The sequence below is a fragment of the Neophocaena asiaeorientalis genome, unplaced genomic scaffold (assembly GCF_003031525.2).
Source record: "Neophocaena asiaeorientalis asiaeorientalis breed wild unplaced genomic scaffold, Neophocaena_asiaeorientalis_V1.1 scaffold239, whole genome shotgun sequence".
NCBI classification, from domain to species: Eukaryota; Metazoa; Chordata; class Mammalia; order Artiodactyla; family Phocoenidae; genus Neophocaena; species Neophocaena asiaeorientalis.
Window position 1 is genome coordinate 351,579 of NW_020175103.1, and position 12,665 is coordinate 364,243.

At 37.6% G+C, this 12,665-nt stretch overlaps 1 non-coding gene across 1 annotated transcript; it reads left to right on the forward strand.

The window, feature by feature from the left end:
• Positions 1 to 8,237: 8,237 nt before the first annotated feature.
• TRNAA-AGC (transfer RNA alanine (anticodon AGC)) lies at positions 8,238 to 8,309 on the forward strand. The gene has a single exon. It is a non-coding gene; the product is annotated as a tRNA-Ala (tRNA).
• The last annotated feature ends 4,356 nt before the right edge of the window (positions 8,310 to 12,665 follow it).

Genomic DNA, 12,665 nt, shown 5'->3' on the forward strand with positions numbered 1-12,665 from the left:
GTATACATGTCAACCCAATCTCCCAAATCATCCCACCACCACCACTCCCCTGACACTTTTGCCCCTTGGTGTCCATAAGTTTGTTCTCTACATCTGTGTCTCTATTTCTGCCTTGCAAACCGGTTCATCTGTACTATTTTTCTAGATTCCACATATATGCATTAATATACAATATTTGCTTTTCTCTTTCTGACTTACTTCACTTTGCATGATAGTCTCTAGATACGTCCACATCTCTACAAATGACCCAATTTCGTTCCTTTTTATGGCTGAGCAATATTTCATTGTCTACATGTACCACATCTTCTTTATCCATTCGTCTGTTGATGGGCATTTAGGTTGCTTCCATGACCTGGCTATTGTAAATAGTGCTGCAATGAACACTGGGGTGCATGTGTCTTTTTGAATTATGGTTTTCTCTGGGTTTATGCCCACTAGTGGGATTGCTGTGTCATACGGTAATTCTATTTTTAGTTGTTTTTTTTTTAACATCTTTATTGAAATATAATTGCTTGACAATGGTGTGTTAGTTTCTGCTTTATAACAGAGTGAATCAGTTATACATATGTCCCCATATCTCTTCCCTCTTGCGTCTCCCTGCCTCCCTATCCCACCCCTCTAGGTGGTCACAAAGTACCGAGCTGATCTCCCTGTGCTGTGCGGCTGCTTCCCACTAGCTATCTATTATATGTTTGGTAGTGTATATATGCCCATGCCACTCTCTCACTTTGTCCCAGACGGACCGGGGCACGAAGCCGCGTCCCCTGCATTGGCAGGCAGACTCTCAACCACTGCGCCATAAGGGAAGCCCCTCTGCCCATTTTTTGACTGGGTTGTTTTGTTTTTTTAATATTGAGCTGCATGAGCTGTTTATGCATTTTGGAGATTAATCCTTTGTCTATTGATTCATTTGCAAATATTTTCTCCCATTCTGAGGGTTGTCTTTTTGTCTTGTTTGGAGTTTCCTTTGCTGTACAACAGCTTTTAAGTTTCCTTAGGTCTCACTTGTTTATTTTTGTTTTTATTTCCATTACTCTAGGAGGTGGATCAAAAAAGATCTTGATCATCAGTGATATTGGTCTGTAATTTTCTTTTTTTGTAGTACCTCTGTCTGGTTTTGGTATTCAAGGTGATAGTGGCCTCATAGAATGAGTTTGGGAGTGTTTTTCCCTCTGCAATTTTTGGAAGAGTTTGAGAAGGGTGGGTGTTAGCTTTTCTCTAAATGTTTGATAGAATTCACCTGTGAAGCCATCTGGTCCTGGACTTTTGTTTGTTGGAAGATTTTTAATCACAGTTTCAGTTTCAGTGCTTGTGATTAGTCTGTTTATATTTTCTATTTCTTTCTGGTTCAGTCTTGGAAGTTTGTATCTTTCTAAGAATTTGGCCATTTCTTCCATGTTGTCCTTTTTATTGGCATAGAGTTGCTTGTAGTAGTCTCTTATTATGCTTTGTATTTCTGTGTTGTCTGTTGTAACTTCTTCTTTTTCATTTCTAATTTTATTGATTTGAGTCCTCTCCCTCTTTTTCTTGATAAGTCTGGCTAAAGGTTTATCAATTTTGTTTATCTTCTCAAAGAACCAGCTTTTAGTTTTATTGACCTTTGCTCTTGTTTTCTTTGTTTCTATTTCATTTATTTCTGCTCTGATCTTTATGATTTCTTTCCCTCTACTAACTTTGGGTTTTGTTTGTTCTTCTTTCTCTGCTTCCTTTAGGTGTAAGGTTAGATTGTTTATTTGAGATTTTTCTTGTTTCTTGAGGTAGGCTTGTATTGCTATAAACTTCCCTCTGGAACTGCTTTTGCTGCATCTCATAGGTTTTGGATCATCGTGTTTTTGTTGTCATTTGTCTCTAGGTATGTTTTGATTTCCTCTTTGATTCCTTCAGTGATCTCTTGGTTATTTAGTAATGTATTGTTTAGCCTCCATGTGTTTGTGTTTTTTACGTTTCCCCCCCGTAACTGAGTTCTAATCTCATAGCGTTGTGGTCGGAAAAGATACTTGATATAATTTCAGTTTTCTTAAATTTACCGAGATTTGATTTGTGACCCAAGATGTGATCTATCCTGGAGAATGTTCCGTGTGCACTTCAGAAGAAAGTGTATTCTGCTGTTTTTGGATGGAATGTCCTGTAAATATCAATTAAATCGATCTGGTCTTTTGTGTCATTTAAAGCTTGTGTTTCCTTATTAATTTTCTGTCTGGATGATCTGTTCATTGGTGTACGGTGAGCTGTTAAAGTCCCCCACTATTATTGTGTTACTGTCGATTTCCTCTTTCATAGCTGTTAGCATTTGCCTTATGTATTGAGGTGCTCCTATGTTGGGTGCATATATATTTATAATTGTTATATCTTCTTCTTGGATTGATCATTATGTAGGATCCTTCCTTGTCTCTTGTAACATTCTTTCTTTTAAAGTCTATTTTATCTGATATGAGTATTGCTACTCCAACTTTCTTTTGATTTCCATTTGCATGGAATATCTTTTTCCATCCCCTCACTTTCAGTCTGAATGTGTCCATAGGGCTGAAGTGGGTCTCTTGTAGGCAGCATATATAGGGGTCTTGTTTTTGTATCCATTCAGCAAGCCTGTGTCTTTTGGTTGGAGCATTTAATCCATTCACATTTAAGGTAATTTTTGATATGTATATTCCTATTATCATTTTCTTAATTGTTATGGTTTGTTTTTGTAGGTCCTTTTCTTCTCTTGTGTTTCCCACTTAGAGAAGTTCCTTTAGCATTTGTTGTAGAGCTGGTTTTGTGGTGCCGAATTCTCCTAGCTTTTGCTTGTCTGTAAAGCTGTTGATTTCTCCATGGAATCTGAATGAGATCCTTGCCAGGTAGAGTAATCTTGGTTGTAGGTTCTTCCCTTTCATCACTTTAAATATATTGTGCCCCTCCCTTCTGGCTTGTAGAGTTTCTGCTGAGAAATCAGCTGTTAACCTTATGGGAGTTCCCTTGTATGTTATTTGTCATTTTTCCCTTGCTGCTTTTAATAATTTTTCTTTGTCTTAATTTTTGTCAATTTGATTACTATGTGTCTCAGCGTGTTTCTCCTTGGGTTTATCCTTTATGGGATTCTGTGCTTCCTGGGCCTGGGTGGCTATTTCCTTTCCCATGTTAGGGAAGTTTTTGACTATAATCTCTTCAAATATTATCTCGGGTCCTTTCTCTCTCTCTCACGTTATGGGACCCCTATAATGTGAATGTTGGTGCATTTAACATTGTCCCAGAGGTCTTTTAGGCTGTCTTCATTTCTTTTCATTCTTTTTTCTTTATTCTGTTCCACAGCAGTGAATTCCACCATTCTGTCTTCCAGGTCACTTATCCGTTCTTCCACCTCAGTTATTCTGCTATTGATTCCTTCTAGTGTATTAATGACAGCAACATAACTACTTATTTGATTAATTACATAAACACAAAGAGGTCATAATTACAATATCAAAATTACAATTAACAAATGATTACTTAAAATAGTGTAGTAATCATTTTTTTTCACTTCTTTTTGTCCTTAAGGTATTACCTTTCTCTCCATATAAGTAAGGTTTTTTTTTGGTTGTTTTTTGTTTGTTTTGAGAAACAAAATTTAGTTTATCCTTCTGTCTTCCATTTTACAGTGGCATTATGTTGATGTGCATAGTTGTCTCCGTTTTTCCTTTTGATGGTTATTTGGATCATTTCTCATCTTTTGCTTTATAAATAGTGATATGGTAAATAGTCCTATGCATCTACTTACCTTTTTATTTTTGCCAGTATATCTTTGGATAGTTTCCTAGAAGAGAGATTTATGGGTCAAAGGGTAAATAAATATGTAATTTTTCTAGATACTGCAAATCTCCTTCCCTTAGGATTGTATTCCTACCAGCAATCCACAGATGGACTAATGTCTCTGCAACCTTGAACAACAGAATATGCTATCCAACCTGTAGATTTTTGCCAATCTAATAGGCGAAAAAATTGTATCATAGTGTTAACTTAGTTGTATCTCCCTTATTATGAGTGAAATTGAGCATTTTTTTCATATAGTTAAGAACCATTTGTATTTCCTCCTCTTAACTCTTTATTCATACTTCTAAACTATTTTTTCCATGGATTTGTTGGCCTTTTACTCCTTTTAAAAATTTTATTTATGGGGGCTTCCGTGGTGGCGCAGTGGTTGAGAGTCTGCCCGCCGATGCAGGGGACATTGGTTCGTGCCCCGGTCCGGGAAGATCCCACATGCCATGGAGCGGCTGGGCCCGTGAACCATGGCTGCTGGGCCTGCGTGTCCGGAGCCTGTGCTCTGCGACGGGAGAGGCCACAACAGTGAGAGGCCCGCGTACCGCAAAAACAAAAAAATACTCTAAAGCAATTATACCCCAATAAAGATGTTAAAAAATAAAGTGGATGGATCTTAAATAAAAATAAAAGGCATTTAAAAAAATTTTTTTTATTTATGTAGAAGGAATAGTAACCATTTATCATGATATAAATTGCTAATAATTTTTTCAGCCTATTATCATTTGCTTCTTTGATTATGGTGTTTTTTGTAATGCAAAAATTTTTCCTTTAATGTTTGTATAATCATATTTATAAATATTTAGAATATTGCTTTTAGATTTGGGGCCATATTAGGTAATTTTGCTACTCCTTAGGTTATAGAGGAGTTCACATGTTTTCTTTTTGTATTTGTATAGTTTCATTTTTTTAACATTAAAATTTTTAATACATATGGAATTTATCCTGGTATGCAAGGTGAGAAATGTATTCAATTTAATCCTTATTCATGTGACTATTCAATTATCTCAGTGCTACGAATTTAGAAGTTCATCTTTCCTTTGTTGATATGAGTTACTGCTTTTATTGTAAACTAATTTTTATTTGCAACTGGTTTTGTTATAGGATTTTCTGTTCTCTGTATCAATAACAGACAATTCCAGTTACAGAGGTTTTATGGTATGTTTCAAGCCTGTTGGGCTAGCTCTCCCTCCTTGCTTTTGCTCATTATTTTAGGGGTTTCCTGGCTATTATTGATGGCTTGTTTTTCTAAGTAAACTTTATAAAAATTACTCAGTTCCAGAAAAAACGTGATGGCATTTTTATTGGGATTACATTAAATTAATAAATTATCTTAGGAATAAATGACAATAATATGAAGTTGTGTCTTTTTCTATTAGAATATTATATATATTTACAATGTTCAAGTATAGTTTTGTGACTTCAAGGAGTGTATTAGAATTTTATTCATATAGATTTTGGAAATTTTTAAAGTTTATACCCAGGAATTTTTTTCTTTTAACATTTTATTTCCTTTTCCCTTTACTCCCCTCCCCACCCTCCCTGCTTCCTTCCTCCCACCCCCTTTTCCCTTTCTTTGCTGTTGTTAATGGCTTCCTCTATTGTGTTTTATATATATATTTTTTCTTTTTGGTATATGTGAAGGGTATTGATTTTTGTGTGTTATTTTTCTAACTTACCACTTCACTAAAATCTCTTATTGTTTCACAGTTTTTCTTTTTTTTTATTTTTCAGATACATAATTATAACTGAATCATAACATCGTTTTTCCTACTTCTTTCAATTCTTATGCCCTTAACTGTCTTGTTAATTGCTTTGACAACTGTCTCCAACTTAATATTAAATAGCAGTAGAAATACTGAATATTATTTTTTCCTGCCCGCAAAGCCTCTAGTGTTGCTCAGTTAACTAAAATGCTAGTTTTGGGCCTGAAGTATTTTATCATGTTGAGAAATGTCCATCAATTCTTATTTTATTGAGTGCTTTTGGCACATTTGTATTAATTTCTTAAGGCTGTCGTAACAAGGTACCACTAACTGGGTGGCTTAGAACAATAGGAATTTATTCTCTCGTAGTTATCTAGCCCAGAAATCCAAAAGAAAGGTGTCAGCAGGGCCATGCTCCCTCTGAGGTCTCTAGTGAAGAATGCTTTTTTGCCTCATGTTAGTTTCTGGTGGCTCCTGGCAATCCTTGGATTGTAGCTGCATCACTCTAATCTCTGCCTCCATCGTCACATGGCCTTTTCCCCTTTGTATATCTCTGTCTCTGCATGTTCTCCTCTTGTAAAGATGTCAGTCATTGGATTTAGGGCTCACCCTAATCCAATACGATGTCTTTTTAACTAATTACATCTTCAAAGACCCTATTACTAAATAAGGTCACATTTTTAGGTTTTGAGTCCACATGAATTTTTGGAGGACACTATTCAACCCACTACAATGTGAAATATATGTTGGCTTTTGTCAGTGTCTATTGTGCAGCTCTTGGAGATGATCATGTATGGTTTTTCTCATTACCTTTATCAATTTGATGGATTATATTAATGTTTTTAAAGATAAACCAGAGCTGGACAGTAGCTAGAGTGGTAAAAACAGATTTCATTCAGGAATATTGCAATGGGCAAAAGGCCTCAATATGGAACCAGGATCAATTCCAAATACAGCATAGCCAAGTGGGAATTTATAACTAAACAGAAGGGTGGAGTGGGGGTGAGGGTCAGTGGATAGAAAATTACTAAGAAGAAACATCAGAGGTAAGGAAGAATTCTGGCTAAACCAACCAAACAGGATTCTTGTTGAAAGTAGGCCAAGGTGATCAGACATCACCCAGGGGATGGCAGCGGATGAGGAACACAATTAGATATCAAGGGTGACCAGAGATGGAGGATAGAGGATTTTATCCAAACCAACCTAACAGGATTCTTGCTAAAATTGGACAACACAGAGAGGAAAACAGAAATCTAAAAGTCAAGGCCTATTTGAAAAAGAGTTCAGGGAACCCTGAGTAGAGCTTGGTAGAGGAGAGAATCTTTGTTAATGTCTTCCTTAATAATGAGTGATCTTTGCATTTCTGGAATAAACCCCACTTGGATATTCTGTATTATGTGAAATTAGACTATAGTTTTCACTTTCTGTGTGAACTTAAAAAGTTTGTGATGAATGCTATACTCACTTTATAAAATGAATTGGAGGGGCTCCTTTTTCTGTGCTTTGAAAATTTAAGTTGCATCATAATTCTCTGATATTTAACAGTTTGGTAAAATTTCTTTGTGAAAGTATTTGTGCTTGGTGCCCTTTTGGGGGACATACCTATTCAACTGTTTTTCTATTTTTCTATAGTAATGATCTGTTTAGACTTTCTGTTTCTACAAGAAGTAATTTGGGTATAATGCATTTATAAAATCCACTTCATCTAAAGTTTTTAAATCATTTGCTGAGTTGTGTCTTATGATTTTAAAAATGTTTTTCTGTTTTGATAGTTATTTTCTCCCATCAGTTCTAATTTTGTGTATTTGCACTTATTTTCACTCTTCTTGATTAGGATGGTTAGAGGTTTGTCTATTTTGTTGACTTTTCAAATAACCAGCTTTTTTCTTTATTAGTTCTACTTTAAAAAAAACTCATTTTCTGAGTTGGTCTTTATGAACCCTTCCTTCTTCATTCTTTTTGGCTTATTTTGTTCATTTTCTAACATCTTGAACTGAGTGTTTGATTCGTTATTTGTCATTTTATTAACGGCCTTTCCATCTCTGATTGGAGAAGTATTATTTACCACATTACCTTATTATGTCTTTTGCCCGTACAAGCGACTTCTCCAATCTTATCTGAGGCTCTGTCGGTTTGTGGGGCTGAAAGCGAGAGGCTCAGAGCCTCAGAGAAGGATGTGGTTAGTGAACCAGTCCCACCGTGCGGAGGGTTTTACAGAGGGTTAATGTGCATCACAGGTGTAGCCTTCTTAATGGCCTTCAATTCCACCCCCAAGGGGGTCGCGATCATAGCCCATGCGCCCTCTTTCCTCGGCGACCAAAACAAACAGCTCTCCATTTGTCCTACCGTCTTCTCTCCCCTCTGGAGCTCATATAGTCTCTATTTTTGCATCCCCCGCATTATACTTTGTGGCTTTCTGGCAGCCCTTTCAAGCGGCAAGGAAAGAGGAAAGGAGGGAGTGAAAATAGGAGAGAAAATATTTCATCCCGTGGTTTTCTAGAGGCGTCAAGGAAGTGACTCCAGACTGATTGGAGCGAAAAGGTCCCAGGACCACCAATAAGGGCTTTCCGTCTAGAATGCAACTTACTCTTTTAGCAAAGCATGTCATAGGACCTAGATTTAGGTTCCAAATCTAAGATTTCGGAAATAAGCGAAATTAGGTAGATTGGACTTCAGCTTAATATTAGTTCTTGTAAAACCTACTCAAAATGGCTATGTTGTGTTTTGTATATATTCCCGAGGGCACAGTTGGAGCGAGGGGGTGTAGCTCAGTGGTAGAGCGCGTGCTTAGCATGCACGAGGCCCCGGGTTCAATCCCCGGCACCTCCACTTTTGAAAGTTCTTGTTTTTCTCCCCATTTTACTTTTTTTCCCTGCTCAAAAAGAAAGTAAACGGATTTCGCAACTATTTGCTATCAGTATTGGCGCTGCCCTGTTTCTACTTCTCGGGTTTGGCAACGCCCAGGGTGGCTGCGAAAGGAGGAAAAGATGGAACGAGAAGACAAAGTCTGGGCCCATCCAGCAGCTCGAGATTCCGGAACAAAAAGCACGTCACAGTATTATTCATAAAGCAGGAAAGAAGAGATAAGGATGGGAAAATTTAACAAAGGAAACACATGGTCGCAAGCCAATTTTTCTTAGTTTCTTTTGTTTTCTGAGCCGTTTTGGCCATGATCAGACTGAAGGTTGAGCAAGAAGAGAGCGTTCCAAAATGGGAAATCGAGAAATTTATTTTCATCAGTGGATGTGGAGAAGTCACACTTAGGCAGCAATAGCTCCATTGGGAATACATTGAGCAATACCTTGGGCTGAAGATTTCAGAAGTCACAGATTAATTTCCAGTTTTGTTCTGTCTTTACTTTTACCTGAGAATGGGATTTAACTAGATAATTTAGATGATATACAGAAGTAATTTTATCTGAGACTGTTGTACCCTCTATCGGAAAGGAATTTTCCAGACCCAGGGTCAGTGTGGTCCTTGGACCAAAGGAGTTGGTGGTACCTGAGAGCTTGTTAGGAATGCAGGATGTCAGTTCCACCCCAGACTTACTGGACTAGAATCAGCATTTCGACAGGATCCCCAAGTGTATCCTTTGCACGTGAAAGTTTGAGAATCACTGGTTTGAGTGCTATGATGTGGATTTAAAGGGTATATATTATAAATATATGGCTGTATTATAATTTTTTGCAACTTCCTACTCTAATGTAGAAAAAACAATTGCAAAAAATGTATTTCTATTGTTGAACAATTTTTGTATTCTAATAATTGACACTGTTTCCCCTCTCATGGTAATATGATATTTATTAATATTAATTTTTTGAATCCATATGCATAATTGAATTAGATGTGAAGTTTCTTTTTAATAAAAGTTTTGCAAGTTTTGCAATCAAGACGGGGCTAGCTTCCAGTATAAACTAGGAAGTTTGTATCTTTGTTTCTGCTCGGCAACATCTTAAATAGGATAAGATCTTTCTCGAGTTAAAATGCCTTCACTTTGGAATTTACCTCTTCAAAGGAAGAATAAGAGCTAGCACTCAGGAGCCAGATTTTCTTTAATAGGAGTAATAGGTCATTTTCGGTTCTGTTGACATATTTTTCTCTCTTGTTTTCAAAGTACAATTTTACAATGTCATTTTGCCACTTGTATCTACTGTGTCAGGAGAAATGTATTCACATGCTCCAACCATAGAAATCCATCAAGTTGCAAAAGGCAAATAGACTAAACTTGAAAAAGAAATCATGAATTCTTACCATTGCTTTTATGTATTATATTAGGGCTCAGGTCCAAATGGAAATTTTTTTTCCCTTCCAACCATAGACTTCTCCAAGGAAGTTCACCTCTGAAATTTAAGGGAGAAGAGGATAGAGTGGAAAAGCCAAGAACTTAGTATGAGAAAACCATAGGAAATATAGAGTGGAAATTTCAAAAAAATTATATGCCAATAAAAGCAACATGTGACAAATGGAGGTACTTCTTTGAAGGCTAGCTGTGTCTAACTTTGGCCCAGGACAAAAAGGGCTCATTTTAAAGTACATTGTAGATGAATTCTGGAAATTCAACTATGTTTTATTTAGGGGCTCTATCCTTCAACAAGCTTTTGTTTAGCTTTCTTCGGGGAGGAATTAAAGATTAAGGACCTCTGAGAGGAAAGGGGAGGTGGCCATGTGTGTGACACCCTCTGTGAATGTGTGAGAGGTCACAGTTGGGCAGGACCATTGGCTGCATAGGAATATGGAAGCAGACAATATCCACTAGGCCATGCAGTCACTCTGACTCAAAAGGCAGTGATTTATTTTTTTCAAAGACATATTTAATAGGAGAATAAAGAATACTTAATCCTTTACTGCCTACTCTAGGAACAGTTTCTTCATATTCAATCAAGGTAGGGAACTTAGAGCAATATGACTAAACCTCTCTGTCCAGGTCAGCAAATCAAGATGTAAACACCAAACATCATGAGTGTTAATTCAAATTCCAGAGCATTACATAAAACCTTTTTACATGAATACTTTATCCCTTTTGGTCTGTCAACTTTGTGTGTGTGTGTGTTAGCTAACACCTCTACTGTGTCACATAATTATTCTTCTAGTGGTGGGAACAATTAAGATCTAGTCTCTTAGCAAGTTAAATGTTTACAACACAGTTTTGTGGTCTGTAGTCTCTGGACTGTGTATTAGATCTCCAGGACTTATTTGTCTACTAGTTGCAAGTATGTGCCCTTAAACAACATCTCCAATTCCCCACCCCTCAGGCTCTGGTAACCACCATTCTACTCTGTTTTTTTTTGTTGTTGTTGTTTTTAAGATTCCACATATACGGGCTATCATATAGTATTTGTCTTTCTCTGTCTGACATCTCACTTAACACAATGTCTTCAAGACCCATCCATGTTTCTGATATATAACATCTTCTTTACCCTTTCATCCTTGTCTGTCATTAAAAGATGGCACCCAACCAGTTACAAATTTTCTCCCTGGTTTTAGATGCATTAGAAAAGCACTTCATACATCTGCTAATTGCTGATTATTTTCACAGAAAATTGATAAACAATTTTGGTGTTCAGTGTACGTTGGAGTAAACAGAAAAAAACAAAATGAAGCCAAAACTCCTTGTGAGGAACTTCTGTTAATGTAACTGTAGTTAGGCTTCTCCAATTTCAATGACTCTGGAAACTTTCATATTTGTGCTTTCACACTCAAACAGCCTAGTGTAATAATTTCCTACTCATCCTCCTGGACTCTCTCTCTCTGTCACACACACACACACACACACACACACACACACACACACACACACACACGCTCATATACTAGAGCTTGCAGAATTTTGTGGGTGCCTCTTCCCTAGCACTCAATTTCAGTGAAATCTGCCACTTCTGTCTCCTCCTATCTATTCTACCAGCCCCATGAGCCAACTGAGAGAGAAATTCTGCCAAACCAATAATGTCCTCTCAATTCCAAAAGATATTCAATGATATATTTACTAGTATAGGCAAAGACATAAGATGAATGAGGAGGATATAACACATACTAGGAGTCGTACCAGAAAACGAGTCTTTCTGGGCCTTCTATGGAAGTTTCAAGGCCATGATGCTAACCAGTGCTACTGCTAGGGTTCAAGATCAGACTAAGAAGCATTTTTGTTTGTTTGTTTGTTTGTTTGCTTTTGTTTTTTGGCTTTGCACAACTATCAGTAAAAGAGTTCCTGATCGCTAATCTCAAAGGACGTTTTCAGTTCGCATTCTGCTCCCTCTCTGTGTGCTGTGCCTTCTGAGCACTGCCACTCCCGTGTATTCGTATCAGAGCGCTGAGTTGAGTTCACTGCGCTACACTGACAGGCGGGAACCTATGGGATGGATCTGTTAAATTCAGCATGTCCAAAACCATCTCCTCGGCATAATCTCTTTTCCATTCTGAGGAAGGAGGAGGAGGAGGAAGAGGAGGCGAGGAGGAGGGGGAGGGGGTGAGGAGGAGGGGGAGGAGAAGGGGGAGGATGAGCTCCCCAGGGTAAAGGCCTGGTCCGGTGGTTAGGACTCCGAGCTTTTGCTGCCGAGGGCACAAAAGAACAATAGATCTCTTTTTTGCTTTTCTTCCTGTTTCTTGGATGACTGGGTTCTCTCTTATGTGCCTCCCACTTTGTTTCTTGCTCTGTAAACCCAGTAGGTATCTCCAATCTGTGTCTAGATACCTATTAACTTGCTTTTAATCAACACTTCTTTCCACCCCTGAATCTGCTGTTTAGTGCGTGCCTTGAGCACTATTCTCCTAGACTATTCTATGAACCTTCTTAGTTGCCATCAGGATGTAATAAAGATGAATAGACTGTTGGGAATGAATTGCTGAACGAATTGCTGGTGGTTTTTATTTTCACCTGGGTTTTTCCCATTAAAATCTTGCCCTTAACATTCCTGTGGAGCAAACAGCAAATAGCAAGAAGTGTTTTATCCAAGGAAAAGTTCGTCAATTTTCTGACACACGTTTTCAATATTTTTCGTTCCACTTCAAGTTTTATTTGATAAAGAATCAGTATCACCCACAGCTCCCTGGCCTTCTCTATCTTAAAGCAGTCACAAATCCTGCTCCGACATTCAGCACTGCTAAAACAACAAGCACGGCAGCTGGGGAGATGGGCCCACAGAATACAGTGAGATATTTCTTGATGGACCTCCATCACTCTCCCGGGAA